The sequence below is a fragment of the Suncus etruscus genome, chromosome 11, assembly GCF_024139225.1.
Source record: "Suncus etruscus isolate mSunEtr1 chromosome 11, mSunEtr1.pri.cur, whole genome shotgun sequence".
NCBI classification, from domain to species: domain Eukaryota; kingdom Metazoa; phylum Chordata; class Mammalia; order Eulipotyphla; family Soricidae; genus Suncus; species Suncus etruscus.
The window spans coordinates 77,713,121-77,740,944 of NC_064858.1; the positions used below are offsets into that span (position 1 = coordinate 77,713,121).

Here is a 27,824-nt window from a genome sequence, read left to right on the forward strand (position 1 = left end):
CCCATATCCTCCTTCTTTGCCACCCCAGCTGCTAGTATAAGTGGTCCCCTGTGTCTAGTTTGTTGTAGATTGGGTATCAATTCTGTTGTCATTGGCTTTGGATTTGGTGTTTAAGTCTGATCATATTTTATTTCTACTCTATGTTCATACGACTGTTTGGTCTTGGTATCTGTAGCATTAAATAATTAACGATGGAGCTGGATGGAGGTGGACATTTGTAACGTATCTTCGCTGTTACCTTTGCTGGGTATTTGTGAATCCAAGAACAGTCCCCAGAATGAGAAATTACTTCCCATCTCCTTGTCCCCTTTCGGGGGAAGACCCTGGTAATATTTATCCGCAGCAAATAATAATCCACACAGACAAGAAGGATAGGGTGTAAAAGATTGGGCAAGGAGAGCGAGATAATCCTCCTGCAGCTGGCAGCTTTCGCAAAAGGACACCTCTCCCCTGTCCATCAAGCTATTTATTGCCAACTCCACAGCGCCCCACCTGGAAGGGCTAGGTGGGGCGATAGTCACAGAACAATCCTAAGGAAACACTTTTATATACAACAATTCCAAGGATAATCTTATGGAAACTTTTTCATATACTACAGGTACCCTTCATTATTTCTCCTCCAATTCGTGAGGCAGAACAAGATGGTTCAAGTTATGTGGTTCTGTTAGAAGGAAAAAGGGGGGGGCAAAAATAAAACAAGCAAAAAAACAGGAGGAGTCCTTCTAGAGGCTATAAAAAAGCAAACAAACAAAAAACCCGAAAAGCACCACAGCAATAAGTACCACAGCAATAAAGACAACAACCAAACAATAACTTTGGTCCTAAGATACAAACAAAACAAAGCACAAAAACACAAATAAAAAAAATAAGCAACAACAACAATAACAAAAAATTAATTAGTGTATGTTTTTGCATGGGTACACTAAATATTAGAGAGATTAGAAATTCTAATTAGAAATTAGAATTAGGATTTCCCTTGGCCTAAGAGATACAGAGTTTTTCCGTCCTTGAAGTATACTGAAGTATACTTGAAGTATACTACAGGTTCTGTTTATGCTCTTACTCTCTCCCCTAGGGTTTTTTTTTTTTTTTGTGTGATGTCTGGAAATTTTTCATTTAATCGTGGATGATAAAAGCAGCCCTCTGTAACTAGAAATCTTGGTATTTGCACAGGTCATAGGTTGGAGACTAGGATGGAGTCTTTCTTTATGGTTCTAGAAGTTCTATTCCATCACTGTTGTTTTAATCAGTCTTCTGTAGTTGGTGGTCTTAGGTTTTGCACCAATCCTAGGGTGAAGCCTAGGATAGGACTCATTTTTTAATTCATTTTTTTTCAGCCTTGTTGAATATAATGGCACATATTTAAAACATGTGCTTCTTGAAACATTTATTTACATTTTACTTCTTTTTTTTCCCTTTTGGTTTTTGGGCCACATCCAGTGACACTCAGGGGTTACTCCTGACTATGCTCTCAGAAATCACTCCTGGCTTGGGGACACTGAGGATAGAACTGAGGTTCGTCCTAGGCTAGCACGGGCAAGGCAGACGCCTTACCCCTTGCACCACCACTCCAGCCCCACATTTACATTTTAAACAGCAATTTAAGAATGTCTAACTTTAGGAGAAAACTGCACTATTAAGTATTAAATGTAGTTTTTGATCATTTAAAAATATAATCAGTTGCAAAGTTCATTAAAATTTTGTATATCTTTCTGGACCTTTTAAGTTAAAAATTTTAATATATGATTTTGTTGAGGTATTTTTATTTATTTCTTTTTATTAAGGTAACACTAGCTTTTATGATTGTATTGTCTTGGAATATAACTTTATATCTCTTAAGATTTGCTTTGTTGAGGCCAGAGAGATAGCTTGGAGGTAGTGCATTTGCCTTGCATGCAGAAGGACGTGGTTCGAATATTGGCATCCCACATGGTCCCCAGAGCCTTCCAGGAGTGATTTCTGAGTGTAGAGCCAGAAGCAACTCTTGTGCACTGCTGGGCGTGACCCAGAAAAAAATAAAAAAATATTTTCTTTGTTTCACCCAAGTACTTATATGCCTCTGCCTCCATCAGCACTTTTCCTTCAGCTCTCTAAATTTCCTCCCTCTACCATTTTGTTACCTAAATTCTGTGACCAGATTTCAAGGGTTTGTTTTCATTGAACATTGGGGAGATGTCCCCAATCTCCCACCTCCCCACTGGTCTATATTCAAGACAGGCATTTTACTTATCTCACTCATTGACATTTGTCACCATAGTTATTAGTGTAGTTATGTCTCTAACCGCACTTACCATTTTCTGTGGTGAGTTTCATATCATCAGTCAGTTAATCCAGCCCTCAACTTTTTTGTCTCTGGGCATAATTACAATAATGTTTTTTATTTTTCTTAAAATCCACAGATTTATTGAGACTATTCAATATCTATATCTCTTCCTCTGACTTATTTCACTCAGCATAATCGATTCCATGTACATCCACGAATAAAAAAATTTCATGACTTCATCTTTACTGACAGCTGCATAATATTCCATTGTGTATATGTACCACCATTTCTTTAGCTATTCATCTGTATGTTTCCTTGAGTATCACCAGAAATATCATTGGGTTTGACCCCAAAACAAACAAAAAAAGCATCTCATTGAAGAATTAGTTTGAATTCATGAATTTCCATGGGAATGTGTATTTAATTTGGATTATATTAAGGACTAGGATAAAGTCAAGGGGAAATAGCCATGACCTTTTAGAAACCCTACGTTAATAATTAACACGTTTTGTTTTGTTTGTTTTTTTTTTTTTTTGGTTTTTGGGCCACACCCGGCGGTGCTCAGGGGTGACTCCTGGCTGTCTGCTTAGAAATAGCTCCTGGCAGGCACGGGGGACCATATGGGACACTGGGATTTGAACCAACCATCTTTGGTCCTGGATCGGCTGCTTGCAAGGCAAACGCAGCTGTGCTATCTCTCCGGGCCCATAATTAACATGTTTTAAAAAGCATCAACATGGAGACAACTTTTAACCATGGGAAGAACTCAGGGCCTTTTCTCCATGACCTATCCCCAGGGATACAAAGCTTGAAGTAATATGGTTTTCAGGCCCTTATTCAAGCCTTTTTTTTTTTTTTTATCTCCTTTTAACTCCAAATTCTGAAGCATGTGAGGAGGGTGAGCTTAAGAATAAGATGCAGAGTTCTGGAACACCTGGAGTTGGGGTGAGCTTAAGTCTATTTGTTTTAGACCCTAAGCAGAGAAAGTTTTGCTCCTACCTTGTAAAGTTCACAAAGATGAGAGTTACTAGAGAGAAATTTTTTTTGCTGTATCCCCAGTGAGGCCTGCAGTGCACAACAGGAAGAGAGGCCCACAGAATGAATGATGAGTTTTCCAAAGTGAGATCCCTAAACGTTATCTAATTTTTCTCACTTAGAGTAATCCTAAAACTATCTTAATATGTTTTTCAACATTTAAATTTCTTTCATTTAACTTTTTTTTATAATTATCTTTATTTAAACACCGTGATTACAAACATGATTATAGTTGTATGATTACAGTCATGTAAAGAACACCCCCCTTCAGCAGTGCAACATTTCCACCACCAATTTCCCAGATCTCCCTCCTCCCCACCCCCACACACCTGTACTCGAGACAGGCTTTCTACTTCCCTCATTCATTCACATTGTTATGATAGTTTTCAGTGTAGTCATCTCTCCAACTGCACTCATCACTCTATGTGATGAGTTTCATGTCATGAGCTGCACCTACCAGCCCTCATCTCTCTTGTCTCTGAGATACTGTTAAAAATGTCTTTCATTTTTCTTAAAGCCCATAGATGAGTAAAACCATGCTGAGTCTTTCTCTCTCCCTCTGACTTACTTCACTCAGCATAATAGATTCCATGTACATCCATGTATAGGAAAATTTCATGACTTCATCTCTTCTGATGGCTGCATAGTATTCCATTGTGTATATGTACCACAGTTTCTTTAGCCACTCATCTGTTGAAGGGCATCTTGGTTGCTTCCAGAGTCTGTCTATTGTAAATAGTGCTGCAATGAATATAGATGTAAGGAAGGGATTTTTGTAATGTATTTTTGTGTTCCTCAGTTATATTCCTAGGAGTGGTATACCTGGATCATATGGGAGCTCAATTTCCAGTTTGTGAAGGAATCTCCATATCATTTTCCATAAAGGTTGTACTAGACGGCATTCCCACCAGCAGTGAAAAAGAGTTCCTTTCTCTCCACATCCCCGCCAGCACTGCTTGTTTTTCTGTTTTGTGATGTGTGCCAATCTCAGTGGCGTGAGGTGGTACCTCATAGTAGTTTTGATTTGAATTCTCCCTGACGATTAGTGATGTTGAGCATCTTTTCATGTACCTTTTGGCTATTTGCCTTTCTTCTTTTTCAAAGTGTCTGTTCATTTCTTCTCCCTATTTTTTGATGGGGTTAGATGTTTTTTTCTTGTATAGTTCTGTCAGTACTTTGTAAATTTTGGATATTAGTCCTTTATCTGATAAGTATTGGGTGAATACTTTCTCCCACTCAGTGGGTGGCCTTTGTATTCTGGGCACTATCTCCTTTTAGATGCAGAAGCTTCTCAGCTTAATATAGTCCCATCTGTTTATCTCTGCTTCCACTTGTTTGGAGAGTGCTGTCTCCTTAAAGATGCCTTTAGTCTCAATGTCCTGGAGTGTTTCACCTACATATTGTTCTATATACCTTATAGTTTCAGTTCTGATATCAAGGTCTTTAATCCATTTGGATTTTACCTTTGTACATGGTGTTAGCTGGGAGGGTCTGAGTTTGCTTTTTTGCAAATGGCTAACCAGTTGTGCCAACACCACTTGTTGAATAGGATTTTCTTGCTCCATTTAGGATTTCTTGCTCCTTTATCAAAAACTAGGTGGTTATATGTGTGAGGAACATTCTCTGAGTACTCAAGCCTATTCCACTGATCTGAGGGTCTGTCTTTATTTCAATACCATGCTGCTTTTATAACTATTGCTTTGTAATACAGCTTAAAATTGGGGAAAGTAATGCCTCCCATATTCCTTTTCCCAAGGAGTGCTTTAGCTATTCGAGGTTGTTTATTGTTCCAAATGAATTTCAGAAGTGTTTGATCCACAACTTCTTTGAAGAATGTCATGGGTATCTTTAGAGTAATTGCATTAAATCTGTACAATGCTTTTGGAAATATTGCCATTTTAATGATGTTGGTCCTGCCAATCCATGAGCAGGGTATGTGTTTCCATTTCCGCGTGTTCTCTCTTATTTTTTGGAGCAGTGTTTTATAGTTTTCTTTGTATAGATTCTTCACATCTTTAGTCAGGTTGACTCCAAGATATTTGAGTTTGTATGGCACTAATGTGAATGGGATTGTTCTCTTAATGTCCATTTCTTCCCTATCATTATTAGTGTATAAAAAGGCCATTGATTTTGTGTGTTAATTTTGTAGCCTGCACTTTGCTATATGAATTTATTATTTCTAGAAGCTTTTTGGTAGAGTCTTTAGGGTTTTCTAAGTAGAGTATCATGCCATCAGCAAACAGTGAGAGCTTGACTTCTTCCTTTCCTATCTGGATTCCCTTGATATCTTTTTCTTGCCTAATCGCTATAGCAAGAACGTCCAGTACTATGTTGAATAGGAGTGGTGTGAAAGGACAGCCTTGTCTTGTACCAGAATTTAGAGGGAAGGCTTTTAGTTTTTCTCCACTGAGGATAATATTTGCCACTGGCTTGTGGTAGATGGCCTTAACTATATTGAGAAAGGTTCCTTTTATTCCTATCTTGCTGAGAGTTTTCATCAAGAATGGGTGTTGAACCTTATCAAATGCTTTATCTGTGTCTATTGATATGACCATGTGATTTTTATTTTTCTTGTTGTTTATGTTGTGTATTATGTTGATAGATTTATGGATGTTAAACCATCCTTGCATTCCTGGGATGAAACCTACTTGATCAAAGTGAATGATCTTCTTGATGAGGCACTGGATCCTGTTCGCCAGGATTTTGTTGAGGATCTTTGTGTCTGTGTTCATCAAGGATATTGATCTGTAATTTTCTTTTTTGGCAGCATCTCTATCTGGTTTTGGTATGAAGGTGATGTTGGCTTCATAAAAGCTATTTGGAAGTGTTCCTGTTTTTTCTATTTCATAAAAGAGCCTGGCCAGGGTTGGTAGTAGTTCCTCTTGAAATGTTTGAAAGAATTCATTTGTGAATCCATCAGGGCCTGGGCTTTTGTTTTTGGACAAATTTTTTATTACGGTTTTAATTTCCTCAATAGTGATGGGGGTGTTTAGATATGCTACATCTTCTTTATTCAATCATGGAAGGTTATATGAGTTCAGAAATTTATCTATTTCGTCCAGGTTTTCATATTTAGTGGCATAGAGTTTCTCAAAGTATTCTCTGAATACCCTTTCAATCTCTGCAGTATCTGTAATGATCTCCCCCTTTTCATTTCTAATATGCATTATCAAGTTTCTCTCTCTTTTGCTTTGTGAGTTTTGCCAATGGTCTATGAATCTTGTTTATTTTTTCAAAGAACCAACTTCTGCTTTCATTAATCTTTTGGATTGTTTTTGGGTTTTCATTTCATTGATTTCTGCTCTCAGCTTCGTTATTTCCTTCTGTCTTCCTATTTTTAGTTTCTTTTGTTGATCATTTTCTAATTCTATAAGCTGCATTGTTAAGCTATTCATGTATGCTCCTTCTTCCTTCCTGATGTGTGCTTGCAAAGCTATAAATTTACCTCTCAGTACCGCTTTTGCTGTATCCTATAGGTTCTGATAGTTTGTGTTTTCATTTTCGTTTGTTTCCAGGAAATTTTTGATTTCTTCTTTGATTTCATCTCGGACCCACTGGTTGTTCAGTAGTAGACTGTTTAATTTCCAGGTGTTAAATTTTTTCTTCTGTGTCCCTTTGTAGTTCACATCTAACTTCAGTGCCTTGTGGTCAGCAAAGGTAGCCTGCAAAATTTCTATCTTCTTGATTTAATGGAGGTATGTTTTATGTGCCAGCATGTGGTCTATCCTGGAGAATGACCCATGTATGTTGGAAAAGAATGTGTGTATCCAGGTTTCTGAGGATGTAGTGTCCTATATATATTTACTAGGCCTCTTTCTTCCATTTCTCTTTTTCAGGTCTAGTATATTTTTGTTGGGTTTCAATTTGGTTGACCTATCAAGTGTTGACAAGCCTGTGTGTTGAAGTCTCCCACAATTATTGTTTCATTATTGATATGCTTTTTCAGATTTGTCAACAATTGTATTAAATACTTTGCTGGTCCCTCATTGGGTGCGTATATGTTTAGGAGAGTGATTTCTTCCTGCTGTACATATCCCTTGATTAGTACATAATATCCATCTTTGTCACAACTTTTCTGAGTATAAAGTTTGTGTCATCTGATATTAGTATGGCCACCCCCGCTTTTTTAAGGGTATTGTTTGCTTGAATGATTTTCCTCCAGCCTTTAATTTTGAGTCTATGTTTATTCTGACTATTCAGATGTGATTCTTGTAGGCAGCAGAAGGTTGGCTTCAGTTTTTTGATCCATTTCGCCACTCTGTGCCTCTTAACGAATGCATTTAGTCCATTGACATTGAGAGGAATAATTGTCATGGAACTTATTGCCATCTTTCTGTAGAAGTTTGGTGTGTTTTTTGTTCTGTCTTGTCTTTAGAATAGATGTTTCAGTTTTTCTTTTAAGGCTGGTTTTGAGTATGTAAAGTTTTTGAACTATTGTTTATCTTTGAAGCCATGTATACTTCCTTCAAACCTGAAAGTGAGTTTTGCTGGGTGCAGTATTCTTGGCAAATCATTTATTTCATTGAGTTTTGTCACTATATCCCACCACTGCCTTCTGGCCTTGAGTGTTTCTGGTGACAGGTCTGCTGTAAATTTCAAGGATGCTCCCTGGAATGTAATTTCCCTTTTTAATCTTGCTGCTTGCAGTATTCTCTCTCTATCTGTGGGATTCATCATTGTGACTAGGATGTGTCTTGGGGTGTTTCTCCTGGGTTTTTTTTTTTAGCTGGTACTCTTCGGGCATGGAGGATTTGGTCACATGTTTTCTTTAACTCTGGTAGTTTCTCTGTGATGATGTTCTTGACTGTTGATTCTTCCTGGAGATTTTCTTCTTGGGTCTCTGGGACTCCAATGATTCTAAAGTTGTTTCTGTTGAGCTTATCAAAGACGTCTATTTCATCTGCTCATATTCTTTGAGTAATTTTTTCATTGTCTGATCATTTGATTTAAGGCTTTTTTCCAGTCTCTTCTGCTGTGTAATGTTGTTATGCATCGCATCTTCCAGCGCACTAATTCTATTCTCAGTTGCTTTTAACCTGTTGGAAAGCTCATCCACTATGTTCTTCAATTCATCTACTGAGTTTTTCAGACCTGTTATTTGACCTGATATTTCAGTTTGGAGTTTTATGATTTCTATCTCCATATTCTCTTGATTTTTATTAGGGTTCTGATCTATACTTTCTTTGAGTTCTGTGAGTATCTTCCATATTTCTTCTCTAAACTCCATTTCTGAAAGACTGCTTAGGTGGTTGGCCATTGTTGGGTCATCAGAGTTTCCATCTTCATTCTCTATGACAGATGTTGGTCTGCGTTGTTTCCCCATTGTCACGCTTATATTGTGGGTTTTTCTACGTGTTGTTGTGGTGGTATTCATTGGCTAGGTGGAGTGCGCGGCTGTGAAGCGGAGTGGCCATGCTCCTCTGCTTTGACCCCTTATAGGTGGGCTTAAGGGGACCAGCAGAGTCAGCTCTATCCGCAACTCCAGCCCGGAAAGACTCACCTCAGCCGAGGCAAGCCGTCAGGGGATGAATGCCAGAGAAGATCAAAGTTCCCAGGTTGAAGTAAGCCGGGGGAAGCCCCAAAATGTCTGCCGAGCTTAAGGGGACCAGCAGAGTCTGTCTTATCCATAACTCTGGCCCAGAAAGACACCCCCTTTTTATTTCTAAGCCAATTTATTAAGTTTCTTTCTCTGTGAGTTTTGCTAATAGTTTATCCATCTTGTTTATTTTTTCGAAGAACCAACTTTTTTTTTCTTTTGGTTTTTGTATCACACCCGGCAGCACTCAGGGGTGCTCTGTGCTCAGATATCACTCTTGGCAGGCACAGGGGACCTACGGGATGCGGGGATTTGAACCATCTTTGGTAATCTATCAGGGATTTCTATAAACTCTTTGAAGGGCTGATGATTATCTGTGAGGCCTTATAAATACTCCCCCCACTCCACCCCAGAGTGAAAGAGGATAAAAAAATGTACTTTCTCTCTATCCCTATCCATAAATTTTATCCATTTGAAGGACTGTTGCCGAAAATTCAGGGTCCCCTCATCCCTTTAATCCCTCCATTGAATAGCTGAAGGATGTGGATTATCTAGTCTGATTACATGATTTAATTTCTCCCAGCTGGACTTTAGAGGATAGCAGAAAAGCACTTTGCTAGAAAACCTGGAGTATGATCAGTGTGAGACTGGAGATAGGAAAGAGTGCAGAGACTACAGAGCATGGGCTCCTGTAGATATGGAGGATATGAGTCTACTGTGCAATAGGTTCCTCTCTTGGCATCTGTTATGTGAGATAACTCAGTGGAATGTTCTAGACCAAAGGGCAGAACCAAAAGAAGAGGAAACAACAGACCAAAAAGACCCTTACCTCCTCCAAGGGCATGAGATACTGTCTGAAATTGTGGAAACAATCCTAACCATGGAACCAAAAGACCTGTAGAACCAAGTGAACCTAATCTTTTCACTCTAAAGGCTGGGAAAACCCAGCCTGATCTGTTGCCTCAGCTCAGGGGTGGTGAACAAGTTTGACACAAAGAGCCAAAATTTTAAACTGTAAGAGTCAGAGAGCCACACCACGCAGTGACCTGCCAAAACAGACGAACACTCACACAAAAGCATCTGATTTTAACAATAATCTATTAAACACATATTTCATTTTGCCATTTTGAATGAGGGTCAAAATCCTGCAGTGATGGTGAGGGTGTGCTGTGTCCTCCACACGAAGAACTAACGGCCAGATGTGACCCAACATGTGACACACGGGTCTCCCCGCTAGCTGGCCCATGCTGTTGTTTCCTAGGGATGAGAGACAGGCGGGACTACACGCTTGGAGATCTCTCCTCAGAGGTCCCTCCTCAGAAGCAGCAGAACAAAATCCAAACTTGGCAAAGAGCCACAGTATACAAAAGAATGATAAGAGGCAAAGAGCCGCATTCATTTTGGCCGGAAGCCGCATGCGGCGAGCCGCGTGTTCGCCACCTCTGCCTCAGCTCATGTCAGCCACTAGAGAAGGAAAATCCTGGATCTGGGGATTTGGGCCCAGAGGACTGCACCTGAGAATGTTCTGGAGAGGTCACCGCTCTTGCTTCTTGCTCCATAGGGTTATGGTAGGGTGAATGTTATGAAGAAGGCACATCTACCCTTGTGAGCCTTCGAGGTTGGGACCAAACCATTCTGTGGAAGGATGACTTCAGGGTGAATTCCTGTTTGCAGACAATTTTGTGATCAGATTGTTGAACTTGTTTTTTGCTTTGTTTTGGGGCTACACAGAGTTGTGCTCAGAGTTTATTCTTGGCTCTATACTCAGGAATTCTCCTGGCAGTACTTGGGGGAAGTGCTAGGATAGAACCTACATCAGTTTCCAAGCAACTGCCTTCAACTGGTTCTGCTCAACTTTATGGTGAATACATAGTTTTCCTGAAAAACTACAGAATATGTTGTTGGACCCCAGACCCTGAAGCTATAACTCATCTTAATGAGCAACAAGACTAGCAGCTTGAAAAAGTACTCACTCTTTCCCCCTCCCTTCCCAGATACTGCTCTCCCTCACATTCCCAGACCAAATTCCGAGAAAATGAGATGTCAGTTTGTACCATCGAGTGGTCAAGACCTCCTTGTTATGAAGGCTGCTCTGTTTTGCGGCCCAAACGGTATCAAGACCAGATAAGGGAAGTGAGGGAGGTAGGAGTTAGGACTGTGAGATGTGAGAACCAATCATGTATACTGTGGAAGTTAAACTGTTTATATTAACCAATGAAATGCTTAGCCTGCTGAAGTCTGTTGACCCTATATAAACTGCCTGTTAGTTTCACATAGGGCTTTTGTCTTTCACAAGACTTGGCCCAGCTATAGCTGAATAAACTCCCTTTTGTATTTTACTCGATCAAAGGTGGTCTTTGACTCCCAGCGCCGGTCAGGTTATCTACTTGGACCCTAACAATATATATAAGCTGTTATATCACTATCTCTGCTGGGCTTCCAGTCAGACCTGTTCCTTTTCTTCAAAGCTGTTTTCTGGGGCCAGAGCAATAGTACAATGGGTAGGACATTTGCCTTGCATGTGCCAATCTGGATTTGATCCCTGGTATCTCATTTGATCTCCCAAGTGATTTCTGAGTGCAGCCAGGAGTAACCTTGGTATGGCCCCAAGACAAAACAAACAAACAAACAACAACAACAACAACAAAAAGCTGTTCTCTAATGAGAGAGAACTCAGTAGATTGAGAATTAGCTGAATGGGTTCACAGCCCCTAGTACTGATGGGTGTGGGCCCAAAACAAGGCTGTTTTTCAGCATATACTGGTGGACATTCATCCCAACTTAAATTGTTTTCTTACCTACAAAGCTCCTCTTTCTCTTCCTTTCTTAATCTTTTGTTTTGTTCTAGCACAGGAACACACCTGGCTCTGTGCTTTTGAGATCACTCCTGGTGGTGTTCAGGAGACCATGTAACTCTGGGGATCCATCCCAGGTTCCTAAAAATCCTGACTCAGCTGAACTTCCTTTCAGGCCCATGCCCCTTTCACATTTAGCTGTGCTTGAGTTTTTTCACATGATAACTTGAATCACATGACAACCTGACAGTGGGCTACTTGATGAATTTTTGCTGAAACAGAAACTTTTGGCAGTTGCTTACTAAATTGGCTAGAATACCAGTTAGACAAGTTGGACACTGTTCCCTTACTTCTTTCCTTCCCTTTTCCAGTGTCCACTGAGACTTCTCAGCAGCTGGAGCCTCCCAGAGTGAAGGTAGATTGTTCCCCTGGTAAAACTAGGTGAGGATGGCTTAAACTCTGAGTGAGGGGAGGCTAGCATCCCTGGAACCTGATCAGGCTTCTTTACTTCTCTTTCTGCCAGCAGATCTCAGTTGCAGGGGTTGCAGTTTGGGGTCCAGACTTGATTTAGGTTCAATGGCAATTCAGATGATTTATAGTCACAAAAGCAGTGACCTAGATCTTGGGGTACATTTGCTGTGTGGGCTGTGTGGCCTCTTTCACTGGCACAGGAAAGAGAAATTCTCAGAATAAGGACAGAGCCCTCCCAACCACAGGCATTTTGTTCTTCAAATTCCCCAGGCTCTGTCCTACTGGAATAATTTTTCTCAGCTAAAATCTTGTCTTTCACCTTCTTTCACCTATTGCAGGCTGCTTAAAGGTCTCATTCTTGTCCTCATTTTGGCACCTGTGAAAGATATAAGGCTTGCTCAGGTACTTTGTGCCGACACTCTGGCCAGGGGCTTCAGGTTCTCCAGGTTCCAAAAAGGGGGGACTTTCAGGGTAAAGTCCCTGGGACCTTTGAATCCAATTCTCCAGGAACTCTGCTTGGGAAATGCTTGGGAAATTCTGGTTCCAAGAATGATTCTTGGGGACAAGGTATTGTGAGGTGCCAGTCTCAGCTAAACCTGCTGAATGTATCTTTCCTTCATCACTCGCATGTTCTTATGACCTGTAAGCCTCCTACCTAAGTTTCTGGGTGCCTCTCTGAGGCTACACTACATTTTCATTCCAAACTTGTGTTCAGTCTATAGACTGACTTCAAACTAAAATCAGCCACATGGGGTTGTAGTTGGGGTGGGTAGTTCAGTGACCTAGATGTCCTGTCTTGCAAATTTAATCCCTGACCCCTAATGCCACCATAAGTGCTGGCAGCTCTCACTCAGTAGGATCCAGTGATTTTGATTCCATGTGTGATTTCTGGCTATGCTGTACTTGGTGTGAGCAACCCAACTTAAAGAGTACAATACAATTCATAGAGTACCCTGAAAATGATCACTAAGGACATGAAGTGAGGTTTCTTGTGATTACATGTATAAACACTACCAACAAAATGTAAGCACAACAAGGGATCACAACCCTCTGTGGGAGCACACAACAACTAAATGTGAGCACACGTATGTGTATAAGCTCTGATCATGGAAGCAAGGACAGGAAAGAATTCTTGCTTTGCATGTTTGAATGGAAAGCAACTGGTTATTTCACCAACAAAATGAGTTTATGTGGGAAATTTTATTTTGAAAGTACAGTTTCTTCATAGGAAATACATGCAGACAATCCCTCCCACAACAAAATGGAGCATCAGTCTTTAGAGGAGCCATTACTGATGAAAAGAGCACTTTTGTATCCTAGTCAATTTTTCCTTTGAGATGTTTATTGTAGACCCATTTATTTATCTCTGCTTCCACTAGCTTGGACAGTGGTGTTTCCTCCTTGAAGATAAAGGCTATCCACAGAATAGGAGAAACTATTCACCCAATACCCATCTGATAAAGGGCTAGTATCTAAGATATATAAGGTACTTGCAGAACTTAACAAGAAAAAAATCTAGCCCCATTCAAAAATGGAGAAAAAAATGGAAAGGCAGGGCTGGAGCAGTGGTAGGGCATTTGCCTTGCACACGGCTTACCTAGGACCGTCTGTGGTTCTATTCCCTAGCATCCCATATGGTCCCCCAAGCCAAGAATGATTTCTGAGTATATAGCCAGGAGTAACCCCTGAGGTCACCTGGTGTGGCCCAAAGACAAAAACAAAACAAAACAAAACAAAAAACCCTAAACGAATAGGCATTTCCTTAAAGAAGAAATACAAATGGCCAAAAGGAACATGAAAAAATGCTCCAAATCACTAATCATCAGGGAGATGCAAATCAAAACAACAATGAGGTATTATCTCACACCACAGAGAATGCTCACATCATAAAGAATAAGAACAACCAGAGCTGGAGAGGATGTGGGGGAGAAATGACTCATTCATTACTGGTGGGAATGTCATCTAATACATCCCTTCTGGAAAATATGTATATTCTTTTAAAATTTGGAAGTTGAGCTTTCTTATGATCCAGCAATACCATTTCTAGGGATATAACCTAGGAATATAAAAATACAATAAAAACGCCCTAATCACTTCTATTCTCATCAAAGCACTATTTACAGTAGCCAGAATCTAGAAGCAATCCAGGTGCCCAACTACAGATAAGTGGCTAAATAAACTATGGTACATCTACACAATGGAATACTATGCAGCTGTTAGGAAAAAATGAAGTCATGAAATTTGCTTGTACATAAATGGATATGGAGAGTATTATACTGAGTGAAAGAAATCAGAGGAAGAGGGATAAACAGAATAATCTCACTCATCTGTGGGATATAAGGAAAATAAAAAACAGTGTGGATTTAATATCCAGAGACAATAGAGATGAGGATTAGGAGGACCTGTGCATGGAAAAGCATGCCACAAAGAATGCAGTGTGCAGTGAGAGTAGAGAAGGTTCTACTATAAAAGGGACTTGAATGGCACCTCTTCACTAATAGTAGTGCAAACCACAATTTTAAATGGGGAGAGGAATGCCTACCCTAGAGGCAGGCAGGGGAGAGAGGGTGGGAAGGAAAAAGGTATTAGAGGTGAGAGGGAAACTGTTGACTTTGCTGGTGAAAAATGCCATTGGTGAAGGTTGTTATATATTGTATGATTGTAATTCAAGCATGGACAATTTTATCTGTGGGGAAAAAAAACTGTAGTATAAACAACCCTGTAACCATGGTGTTTAAATAAAAATGATAAATTGAGAAAATATAAAAAAGAGCACCTTTTGGGACTGGAGAGATAGCATGGAGGTAAGGCATTTGCCTTACATGCAGATGGATGGTGGGTCGAATCCCAGCATCCCGTATGGTCCCTCGAGCCTGCCAGGAGCGATTTCTGAGCATAGAGCCAGGAATAACCCCTGAGCACTTAAAATGCCTTATATATGCCTATATTCATTGCAGTACTATTTACAATAGCCAGAATCTGGAAACAGCCCAGGTACCCAAAAACAGATGAATAGCTAAAAAAAACAAAACAAAAAACTAAAACAAACAAACAAAAAAAAAACTGTGGTGCATGTATACGCAATGGAATATTATGCAGTCATCAGTAAAAGTGAAGTAATGAAATTTTCCTATAATGGATGGACATGGAAACTATTATGCTGAGTAAAAAAAAGTCAGAGGGACTTTTCTCTTCTATGGGTTTTAAGAAAAAAATAAAAGACATTATTGTAATAATGCCCAGAGACAATAGAGATTAGGGCTAGAAGGATCAGCTCATGATATAAAGCTCACCACAATGAGTGGTGAATGCAGTTACAGAAAATATTATGATTATTATGACAATGTTAATGAGTGAGAGAAGTAGAATTGAGGGGCATTGGTGGTGGTAATGTTGAACTGGTGAAGGTGGTGTTCTTTTTATTTTTATTTATTTTGTTTTTGTTTTTGTTTTTTGGGTCACACCTGGCAGTGCTCAGGGGTTACTCCTGGCTGTCTGCTCAGAAATAGCACCTTTGGTCCTGGATCGGCTGCTTGCAAGGCAAACACTGCTGTTCTATCTCTCCGGGCCCGGGTGTTCTTTTTATGACTGAAACCAACTACAATCATGTTTGTTATCATGGTGCTTAAAGATATTATTTAAAAAGAAAAAATTTTAAAAAAGAAAAAATAAAGCTATCCACTAACTTTGATTCAATAACAGCAACACCTCTAGAAACCTGGCTTGATTTGAAATTTCAGTTTCACCTTTACACTGGCTGTTATTTAGCCCCCAAACTCCATTATGCTGTGGTAAATTAGTTGGGAACTTATTGAATATGGTAATATTAGAAGGCCCACCTGAGATCTAGATTTCAGTTTCCTCTATCCAATAACCATTTATTAGGATATAGAATAAACCAGACTGACACTTAGAGCAATTAAAACCACTTTTATTAACAGTTAAGTGTCAGTGGACAACAAAAGACAATTCAAAACAGGAATGTAAAAGTGTAAGACAGATTAATATTCTTCATCCTCGACCTCCCCGTCAGCACTATCTGCTCCAACCTTTTCGTAATCCTTCTCAAGGGTAGCCATGTCCTCACGGGCTTCAAAGAACTCTCCCTCCTCCATGCCCTCACCCACATACCAGTGAACAAAGGCACGCTTGGCATACATCAGATCAAACTTGTAGTTTAGGCGAGCCCAGGCCTCAGCAATGGCTGTGGTGTTGCTCAGCATGCACACAGCTCGCTGTACTTTGGCCAGGTCCCCACCAGGAACCACAGTGGGAGGCTGGTAATTAATACCAACTTTGAAGCCAGTGGGACACCAGTCCACAAACTGGATGCTGCGCTTGGCCTTGATGGTGGCAATAGCAGCATTGACATCTTTGGGGACCACGTCACCACGATATAACAGGCAACAAGCCATGTATTTACCATGGCGAGGGTCACACTTCACCATCTGGTTGGTTGGCTCAAAGCATGCACTGGTGATCTCTGGAACAGAAAACTGTTCATGGTAGGCTTTCTCAGCAGAGATGACAGGGGCATATGTGGCCAGAGGAAAATGAATTCGAGGGTAGGGCACCAGGTTGGTCTGGAATTCTGTCAGATCAACATTCAGGGCTCCATCAAATCGGAGAGAAGCAGTGATGGAGGACACAACCTGGCTAATAAGACGGTTCAGATGCTTATAGGTCGGGCGCTCAATATCAAGGTTCCTACAACATATGTCAAAGATGGCCTCATTGTCCACCATGAAGGCACAATCAGAGTGCTCCAGAGTGGCATGGGTAGTGAGGATGGAGTTGTAGGGCTCAACCACAGCAGTGGAAACCTTGGGGGATGGGTATATGGAGAACTCGAGCTTGGACATCTTGCCATAATCGACAGAGAGATGTTCCATCAGCAGGGAAGTGAACCCAGAACCGGTTCCCCCACCAAAGCTGCGGAACACCAAGAAGCCCTGAAGACCTGTGCATTGATCAGCCCGTAAAAGAAAATTATTAACTCCGTGAAAGCTGCAATGAATTCACAGTGAAAGTAGCAATGAATTAGCAGAATCCATTTCACTGATCCGTTTTAAAAAAGACCAAGGCCCTATAGAGCTCACTGGTAGAACACCTGACTTGAATGTGTTGAAGTTTTGAGTTTGATACCTGGTACCACACACCTCCTATAAAACGTTAGCTTAGAAAGAAGTTACATAAAGTTTGGTACCAAGTGATCGAAGCTTTACATAACTGACTAGAAAAGGAAGGTTGGAGGAATTTTGTTAGAAAATTGAGCATGGTGGGGCACTCAAGCTAATACTGAACCCAAGGCCTTTCATGTGCAAACAAGTGTTCTACTACTGAGACTGCATTCTGGTTTTAAAAAGATTATTTTTAAATGAACTCTTCATCTCTATATGCAGATAAAAAACATGAGGTCTGGGTGGAAACCACCAGAAGGAATTCCTGAGTGCAGAGCCAACAGTTACTCCTGTGCACAGCATATATGGCCCAAAACAACCCAAAGAAATCATGAGGTCTATGTTAAGGTCGGTTTATTGTTGGGAGGGGGTCACACTTGGTGGTGTTCAGGGGTTATTCCTGGTTCTATGCTCTGAAATCATTCATAGCAGGCTTGGGACCATATGGAATGCCAGGATTGAACCCAGGATGGCCACGTTCAAGGCAAAAACCCTACCCCCTGTAATATTGCATTGGTACCAGGATGGGTGCCCTTTCTTTGATCATACAAGGACATCTTTAGAGAGAAACCACCAAGAGCATTCTAGTACCACCAAACTTACATCATGGCTATCTGTCAGTAGTTTACAAAGCTGGATAAAACAGAACAGCCAGATTCCAACGACCTGGTGCTAGAGTCAAGTTGGGTCTCAACATAGCTCTACCAGTTCTTTGCTATTTCACTTTGAAATTTTCAACCTCAGTACACATTTAGTAGCAACTTTTTTGGGGGGGTAGTTCACACCCAATGTGACTCTTTGCTCAAGTATCACTCCTAGTGAGGCTGGGAGATTATCTGGGGTGCTAGTATTGAACCTAGGTTGGCCATGTACAATGTAAGTATGCTACCGGCTGTTCTACCGCTCACACACTTAAGACTTTGACACCCAGTGGTTCACAGTTGAATGTACAGTAACACAAATTGCTGCTCCCGTGTCAATGGGTTAAATGAGAATGCTAGTGGGTTAAGTGTCAATGAGTTAAATCAACCCGTGATTTTTATTTGGAGGTCAAGGCTGTAATTCAGTGATAGAGTACATGCCTCACATGTTTAAGGCCCTAGATTCAATACCTAGCACCAAAAAAACATTCAGAGGCTGGAGCGACAGCACAGTGGGTAGGGGTGTTTGCTTTGCATGCAGCCAAATTGGGTTCAATCCCCAGCATCCCATATGGGTCCCTCAAGCCTGCCAGGAGTGATTTCTTTTTCTTTCTTCTTTCTTTCTTTTTTCCTTTCCTTTCCTTTCCTTTCCTTTCCTTTCCTTTCCTTTCCTTTCCTTTCCTTTCCTTTCCTTTCCTTTCCTTTCCTTTCCTTTCCTTTCCTTTCCTTTCCTTTCCTTTCCTTTCCTTTCCTTTCCTTTCCTTTCCTTTCCTTTCCTTTCCTTTCCTTTCCTTTCCTTTCCTTTCCTTTCCTTCTTCCTTTCCTTTCCTTTCCTTTTCCTTTCCTTTCCTTTCCTTTCCTTTCCTTTCCTTTCCTTTCCTTTCCTTTCCTTTCCTTTCCTTTCCTTTCCTTTCCTTTCCTTTCCTTTCCTTTCCTTTCCTTCCTTTCCTTTCCTTTCCTTTCCTTTCCTTTCCTTTCCTTTCCTTTCCTTTCCTTTCCTTTCCTTTCCTTTCCTTTCCTTTCCTTTCCTTTCCTTTCCTTTCCTTTCCTTTCCTTTCCTTTCCTTTCCTTCCTTCCTTTCCTTTCCTTCCTTTCCTTTCCTTTCCTTTCCTTTCCTTTCCTTTCCTTTCCTTTCCTTTCCTTTCCTTTCCTTTCTTTCTTTCTTTCTTTCTTTCTTTCTTTCTTTCTTTCTTTCTTTCTTTCTTTCTTTCTTCTTTTGCTTTTTGGGCCACACCCAGTGACAATCAGGGGTTATTCCTGGCTTTGCGCTCAGAAATCACTCCTGGCTTGGGGGACCATTTGGAACACAGAGGGATCGAACCATGGTCCATCCTGGGTCAGCTGCTTGCAAGGCAAATGCCCTACCACTTGCGCCACTGCTCCAGCCTCTGCTAAGAGTGATTTGAGTACCACTGGGTATGGTCCACAAACAAAATAAAAATAAAATCTGCTATATTTTTTCATTTAAAAATGTAAAAGAAAAATAACATTTAAATACTGCTTTGGGCACCTAGTTACCAGATCTGTTATTGCAATTTTGAGATTGCATATTTTCCCCACTTATTGAACTAGTCTGGCTTAAAGCAGCTGCTCCAATAAAAGATGATTTTCATTTTACAAATAATATTTTTTGGTTGGTTTTGTTTTGGGATTACACCCAACTGAGATCAGGAGTGACTTCTGGCTCTGTGCTCAGAAGTCACTCCTGGCAGGCTGAGGGGACTATATGGGATGCTGGGATTTGAACAGGGGGTTGTCCTGTGTTTGCCACATGCAAGGCAAACACCTTACCTCTGTGCGATCACTATAGCCCCTACAAATAGTAATTTGTGTTAATCATTTCTCAAAAGTGCTCATGTTTGGGGATAGGGAGCTAATACAGTGGCATTGAAGGCAGCTAACTTGGTTTGATCTCAGCATCCCATATAGTCCCTTGAACTTGCCAGGAATAACCCCTGAGTATAGCTGGGTGTGGCCCCATAACAACAAAAAAAGGTACTCATGGGGCCAGAGTGATTGTACAGCAGGTAGGGCATTTATCTTGCATGTGGCCAACATGGATTCAATCCCTGGCATCCCATACATTTCCTGGAGTACCACCAGGAGTGATTCCTGAGTAGAGTAACACCTGAGCATCACTGAGTGTGGCCCAAAAGCCAAAAAATAATATGCTCATCTTTTTACTTTTCTTTAACCAACAGACAATAATTTAATGGGGGCCAGAGAGATAGCCAAATGGTTTAAACACTATAGTATGTGGCCCAAAACATATAAAATAAGCTCATTTGAACCTAACATTAAGGTCTTATTCTGGCAGTTACAAGACTCTCAATGAGCAAATAACTAATAGAATTATTTGTCACTTAATTTCTAAAAACTAAAGTTTAACCCCAAAGATATAGAAAACATCAACAAAACAGCTGCAATCCTTTTTTTTTTTTTTTTTTTTTGGTCAGCGGACACACACCCCACATTACTCAGGGCTGGTTCTGCCCTCAGGGATCACACATGATAGAGCTTGGGGGATATGTGGTGCCAGGAATCAAAGCTGGTTTGAGCACATGTATCACATGTATGGTATACAGATATCTCATCCACTAGTATCTCTCTGGTCAAGGGTAAGACATTTGAAAAAGTATGAAGCCTTGGAAGAAGGCCATTAGTTTTTAGTAGACCAGCTGTGACTATATAACGATTGTAATACCTTGCTAGTCAACCTAGGCCTTCAGTTCTTGGTATTGGGTAAATGCTTATTAGATCACCTACCTAAGGAGCAAAGAGACATCTAATTGCAGCAAAACTCTTAATTTAAACAATCCAACCAGACATCGTTTTTATTTTTTTGGTGGGGGGAGGGAGGATCAGGAATAGCTACTGTATTTATTCGAGTATAACGCGCAGAGTTTTCTACCAAAAAAGAAATAAAAGTTTGGGTGCACATTATAAATGAGGGCTGGGATGGGGTGGCAGTGGCGGCCAGTCCAATGAGGGTGCAGGCGAATTGTGAGTTCACACTGAGCCTTTTCCGGACTACAGCCGCACTGTACTCGAGGGCAAAGAAAAAATAAAAACACACAAGCACACACGCACACATGCTCTGTGTTTTCTGGGACAAGCCGGCCAGGGCACAGAGGGGAGCTACAATGCTTGGTGTGAAACAAAATTTTATACCGATTTTTAATAGAAAATTAGGGATGCGTGTTATACGTGGATGCACGTTATACTCGAATAAATACGATACTTGCTCAGAGTCAGGGTACAATGTGAGTGCTTGAGGTCACACACCAGCTTCCTACAGGTAAAATGTTCTCAGGGGCTAGAGACAGTGAAACAATGAGAGGTAGGGTGTGTGCCTTGCATGTGACCAACCTAGTTCTGATCCCTAGAATTCCATGTGATCTCCTAAAATCACCAGAAACCCTTAGCATCTCCAGAAGTGGCTCCAAGACAAAATTTAAAAAAAAATTCCCAAACTTTCCAGCTTACTATACTTAGTAACTAAATGCCAGAATCACACCAAAAACTGGTAATGAAATAGTATAGCATGTACAACTCGAGATTCTCAGTTTCTCATATAGTTCCCAGAACCCACCAGAAGTAGCCCCTGAGCACTTCTAGGTGTGCAAGCAGTGAGTACAAATTGAGCACAAATCAACTTATCCAGGTTATGAAGCTGAAATGCAAAAATCCTTTTCTGGTCTCCTGAGTATCTCCAGGAGTTAATTCCTGATTGCAGAGTCAGCCCATATGTATGACCCCTCCAAAAAATTCCTCCCCAAGAAACAAAAACACAACCCAACATTTTCCCCTCATTTTAAACGTGTTTTACAATGGAGAAAACCCTCCATACTTCTATGTACACTGAAGCACTATTCACGATAGCTGAGTCTGGATACTCACGTGGCCCAAGAACAGATGAGTAGATAAAGAAACTTGTACATCTACATAATAGAATACTACGTGGCTGCTAGGAAAAAATAAAGTTATAAAATTCGCTTATACATGATGGATATGGAATCTTATGCTATGTGCAGTCAGAGGGAGAGGAATATACATAGAATGATCACTCATTTGTGGGATATAAAAAAGGATGGTATGGTAATAATATGCAGAGACAATAGAATTGAGGGCCAGGAGAACCAGTCCATGATAGGAAGCTTGCCACAAAGAGCAGGGGATTATAGTTAGGAAAGAGAAGGGACCACTATGACAATGATAGTTGGAAATAATCACTAGGACAAGAACTAGGTGCTGAACAGAGATATGCATGATACCCCTTAGTAGCAATACTGCAAACCACTGTGTGTGTATGTGTGTGAGTGTGAGTGAATGTTAGGGAAATGTCTGTCACAAAGGCAGGCAGGGGAGAGTGCAAGGGAAGGTAGGGTGGAAACTGGGGACATTGGCAGTAAGAAATGTGCACTGGTGAGAGTAAAGTCATTGTATGACTAAAATTACGAAAAACTTTATAACTGTGTCTCTCATGGTGATTCATTTTAAGAATTTATTTTAAACAATAGAGTGTTTACTCACTAGTTTACAAATTTGGTCCAAGACAGGGTCAATGATCTCCTTGCCAATAGTGTAGTGCCCACGGGCATAGTTATTGGCGGCATCTTCCTTGCCTTGATGAGCTGCTCAGGGTGGAAGAGCTGGCGGTAGGTGCCAGTGCGAATTTCATCTGGAAAAGCAAAATCAAGCAGTCCATCATCAGCAGTAATCTGCACCATCCTGCTCAAGCACAGATGTCCACAGAGTCCCTATGACACACTTCTGTTCACCAGCTACCTACCATAGGCTACTCACTGAGGTCACTCACCAATGACTGTGGGTTCCAGGTCTACAAATACAGTCCTGGGCACATATTTGCCAGTGCCCGTTTCACGGAAGAAGGTGTTGAAGGAGTCATTTCCTCCCCTGATAGTCTTGTCACTGAGCATCTGACCATCAGGATGGATGCCATGTTCCAGGCAGTAGAGCTCCCAGCAGGCATTGCCGATCTGGACACCAGCCTGGCCAACATGGATGGAGATGCACTCACGCTGGGGGAAGAAACAAGGGGACAAATGTCAGAATACAGTAGCGTTAGGTAGGACACTTAGAAATGATTCATGCATAATGACTAACTTCCATTTTTCTGTAGCCTGGGACTATTTCACAAGTAAAAGATTTGGTTGGGTGGCCAGAGAAATAGCACAGTGGAGATGCTGTTTATCTTGCAAGAGGCTAAGCAGGGTTCAATCCCAGACATCCCATATGGTCCCTAGAGCCCTCCAGGAATAGTTCCTAAGCACAGAGCCAGGAATAGGCCAGGAGTGAGCCCTGATTCTCCCCAGTGTGGCAAAAAATTAAAAAAAAAAAAAAGTCTTGTTGAAGACTAATTAAAAAATGTATTTGGGGGCTAGAGCGATGGCATGGTGGGTATGGTGTTTGCCTTGCACGAGGCCGACCTGGCGTAGACTTGGGTTTGATTTTCCGGCATCCCACATGATCCCCAAGCCTGCCAGGAGTGATTTCTGAGTGCAGAGCCAGGATTAACCCCTGAGAGCTGCTAGATGTGTTCCTAAAACCTAAATAAATAAAATGGTTAGGCTTTTTTTTTTTTGGTTTTGTTTTGTTTTGTTTTGTTTTGTTTTTTTGCTGGCAGCGCTCAGGAGTTACTCCTGGCTCTGCACTCAGAAATCACTCCTGGCAGACTCAGGGGACCATATGAGATGTGGGATTCAAACCACCATCCTTCTGCATGCAAGGCAAATGCCCTACCTCCATGCTATCTCTCCAGCCCCAATAAAATGTTTTTTTTTTAAACATACAACCAGTTTTATGAACATTGAGTGGAAATAAAAAATGATCAGACTTAAGCACCAAACTCAAAGTCAACAACACCAGAATTGATACCCAATCTACAACAAGCTATACACAAAGAAAACCTCTTACACTAGCAGTCCAAGGGGCAAAGTGGGGAGGTATGGTATGCATGCTGGGAACAGGGGTGGAGGGAGGACAACACTTGGTGGTGGAAATGGTCCTAATTCTTTGTCACTATGTACCTTAAATACTACTGTGAAAGATTTGTAATTCACTTTGATCTCAATAAAATTATTGTAAGATGTATTTGAAAACCAAAGATATATTAATAACTATTAACTAGTCAACACTAGAGACCAGACCTAGACTATGTGGCCATATTAAATATTCAAGGTCAAAATACTAGCACTTTTGGATGACAAACTGCTCTCTACAAATCCCAAATCCTATAAGATGTGTTCAAAAAGAGTGAAAGAGGGGTCTGTAGCTAGTAGGGCACTTGCCTTACACACAGCCAACCCAAATTTCATCCTCAGCATCCCATATACTCTCCAACCTAGCAAGGGTGCAGACCAGATGCTGAGCACCAATTGATATGGGACTCCTCCATCAAAAAAACAGTGGAGAAACAGGCCAGCTGACTACCTAATCACAGGCAGAATTCCCCCCAGTTCAGGTCTGATTCATGTTGTGATTAGAAAACTATTAAGATGGTCAGCTCCCTCTTTAATTCTAATTTTCAAGACTAAAGCTTCTGGGGTGGGAGAGAGAGAAGAGTTTGACTTGCATGTGATCAATCCAGGTTTATCCCAGACATCCCAGGAGTAACCTCTCCCCAAGCATTGCTGGAGGGTGTGTGACCCCAAAACAGGGACAAAAACCATAAAAGTCTAGAGCTTCTTTCTCAACCTTTTATAACAAGCTTAAACCAGAAAACACAGCTCTGACTCGTGAAGAAAATGCTTGATAAGCAGTAGATAGTGGTTAGACTATATGAGATGGCAGGGATCAACTGCAAGCAAGCCCCGAGTGCCTTAGCCTCTGTAGTCTCTCAGACTCCAGAAAAAAAAAAGTAATAACAGATATAGGTAAGGAAAGAAAGACATGTTCAAATCTCCAAATGCCAAGAATTTACTAACAATTTAAGCATGGAGGGAGGAAGAAAGGGCACACCTCTTTTTTTTTTTTTTTTTTTTTGGTTTTTGGGTTTTGGGTTTTTGGGTCACACCCAGCAGTGCTCAGGGGCCACTCCTGGCTCCACACTCAGAAATTGCCCCTGGCAGGCACAGGGGACCATATGAGATGCTGGGATGCGAACCACCGTTCTTCTGCAGAAAGGGCACACCTTTTAAGGTTTCAAGATGTGAAAGATACTGTGAAAACTTTGCCATGCTGATCAAGGTTTTTTTCTCTTGGGGGAAGGGACCACATCATCATCACTCATAGGTTACTCCTGGCTCTGGGCTCAAAAATCCCTCCTGGCAGGCTTAATTGATGCTAGGGGTTCAAGGCAAAAATCTTACCAGCTATGCTATCTCTCTCTGGACCTTCAAGTACTGGGTATACTCAGGGGTTACTCTTGGCTCTGCACTCAAATTACTCCTTGCAGGCTTGTGGAACCATATGAGATGCTGGGGATGAGCCCAGGTGATGCAAAGGCCCTACAACCTACCTGCTGTGATATTGCTCTGGCCCCTCTCCAGGTAAATTTTTTTTTTTTTTGGTTTTTAGTTTTTGGGTTACACCCGGCAATGCTCAGGGGTTAATCCTGGCTCTATGCTCAGAAATCAGTCCTGGCAGGCTTAGGGGACCATATGGGATGCCAGGATTCGAACCACCGACCCTCTACATGCGAGGCAAACGCCTTACCTCCATGCTATCTCTCAGTCCCTCCAGGTAATTTTTTAAGTTGCCAAACTCATTCCTGCTTAGGCAAACAAAGCAAACAAAGATTATATAATCTACTCCCAGATTTAAGGAGCAAAAGGGTTTTTACTGTATTTCAGATTAAGTCAGATAAACTATGTTGAGATGGGCAGTCTTAAAAATATCAAATATCTTCCATTTCACTTCCCCTAAGAAGATTTCAAAAATTTCAAAATAGGAAGGTAGTAAGATTTAATATCAGCTAAGATCTCAAAGGGCCTAATTCCATAATCCAATAAAACCCGAAGTCCTTCCTTCCCACCCATATTCATTAAAACAATCAAGGTCTGCTGACCTCATCTGCAAACTGTGTCAGGCTGTTGGAGGGAAAAGTTAGCTCTAATGAACCCAGATCCATTGACCATTGCATCATCTTTACCTTTCGCTAGACTTTAGAAATTTCATAGCCTCAGAGTTAGAAGGAAAATGAATGTCTGAGAAAGTCACTCAGTCTACCTAGGAGCCCATTTCTCTTTGAACCCCAAAAACTTAATTGTGCACCAATTGAAATGACTTTCTCATTTAGACTGGCTATGGTTTTGCCCTCTATTGTTTTAGGCCATACCAGGTCATGCTCAGGGCTTCTCCAGGTAGTACTGGGAACGGAACCAGGGTTGGCTTCCTTCCAGGCACGCACGCAAGCATTTGACCAGCTCAGGCCCCATTTTGCCTTTCACTATACCGAGCTACTAAACAGGTGAGGCGATAGTCTCTAGAATCCCTTTAAATACAAGGTAACTGTGTCTAGTAAAAGGAAAAACACAGTTAAGCTAGAGTGGCAACTGTTGCTTGCTGTCTGTCGCCTTCCAACAGCCTTGTCACTCTCTCCCTCATGTTCTCAGGAATCTTTTGGTCTTGGGGTTAAAGCACTGAAGTTGTTAGTCAGCTGGTCGTGTGAGGGTCACAGGCCAATTATTCACTAAAGTGAATAATAACAGCCTTTCCAAAAGATTACTATTTCCAGACTTTGACACAAATTTCTTTCTTTCTTTCTTTCTTTCTTTCTTTCTTTCTTTCTTTCTTTCTTTCTTTCTTTCTTTCTTTCTTTCTTTCTTTCTTTTTCTTCTTTTCTTTCTTTCTTTCTTTCTTTCTTTCTTTCTTTTTCTTTCTTTTCTTTCTTTCTTTCTTTCTTTCTTTCTTTCTTTCTTTCTTTCTTTCTTTCTTTCTTTCTTTCTTCTTCTTTCTCTTTCTTTCTTTCTTTCTTTCTTTCTTTCTTTCTTTCTTTCTTTCTTTCTTTCTTTCTCTTTTTCTCTTTCTCTCTTTCTCTCTCTCTTTCATCTCTTTCTGTCTCTGTCTTTCTTTCTTTCTTCTTTCTTTCTTTCTTCTTTCTTTCTTTCTTTCTTTCTTCTTTCTTTCTCTTTCTTTCTTTCTTTTTTCTTTCTTTCTTTCTTTCTTTTTCTTTCTTTTCTTTCTTTCTTTCTTTCTTTCTTTTTGGTTTTTTGGGCCACACACAGTAACTCTCAGGGGTTACTCCTGGCTATGCGCTCAGAAGTTGCTCCTGGCTTGGGGGACCATATGGGTCGCGGGGGGATCGAACCTCGGTCCGTCCAAGGCTAGCGCAGGCAGAGCAGGCACCTTACCTCTAGTGCCACTGCCCGGCCCCACAAATTTCTTTTCTTAAAACATGGCTTCATTCACACTGATTTCTCTAAAAAGCAGTTTTCAATACTTGTATATAAATGACATAAAATACTCAAGCTGTGTGTAATTTCAAGTCTCTAAACAAAAGAGTACAGTGTCAGCAGAAGTTTACACTGGCCTTTTAAATAAAACATCCTTTTAATAGCTTTAAGAACTGTTTCTGTAAATTTCAAAGTTTTAAAGTTTCAGGAGCAGAGACTTCTCGCATTAAAACTTAAAATGCAGGGACTGGAGAGATAGCATGGAGGTAGGGCGTTTGCCTTGCATGCAGAAAGATGGTTTGAATCCTGGCATCCCATATGGGCCCCCTAGCCTGTTAGGAGCAATTTTTTTTTTTTTTTTTTGATTTTGGGCCACACCCGGCGGTGCTCAGAGGTTACTTCTGGCTGTCTGCTCAGAAATAGCTCCTGGCAGGCACGGGGGACCATATGGGACACCGGGATTCGAATCAACCACCTTTGGTCCTGGATCAGCTGCTTGCAAGGCAAACACCACTGTACTATCTCTCCGGGCCCAGGAACGACTTCT

At 41.0% G+C, this 27,824-nt stretch overlaps 1 protein-coding gene and 1 pseudogene across 1 annotated transcript in view; one reads left to right on the forward strand and one right to left on the reverse strand.

The window, feature by feature from the left end:
* SLC4A8 (solute carrier family 4 member 8) overlaps positions 1-27,824 on the forward strand; it is an 829,308-nt gene that overhangs the window by 641,490 nt on the left and 159,994 nt on the right. The gene's annotated exons all lie outside the window — the stretch shown is intronic.
* Positions 16,102-22,954, reverse strand: LOC126022616 (tubulin alpha-8 chain-like; annotated as a pseudogene).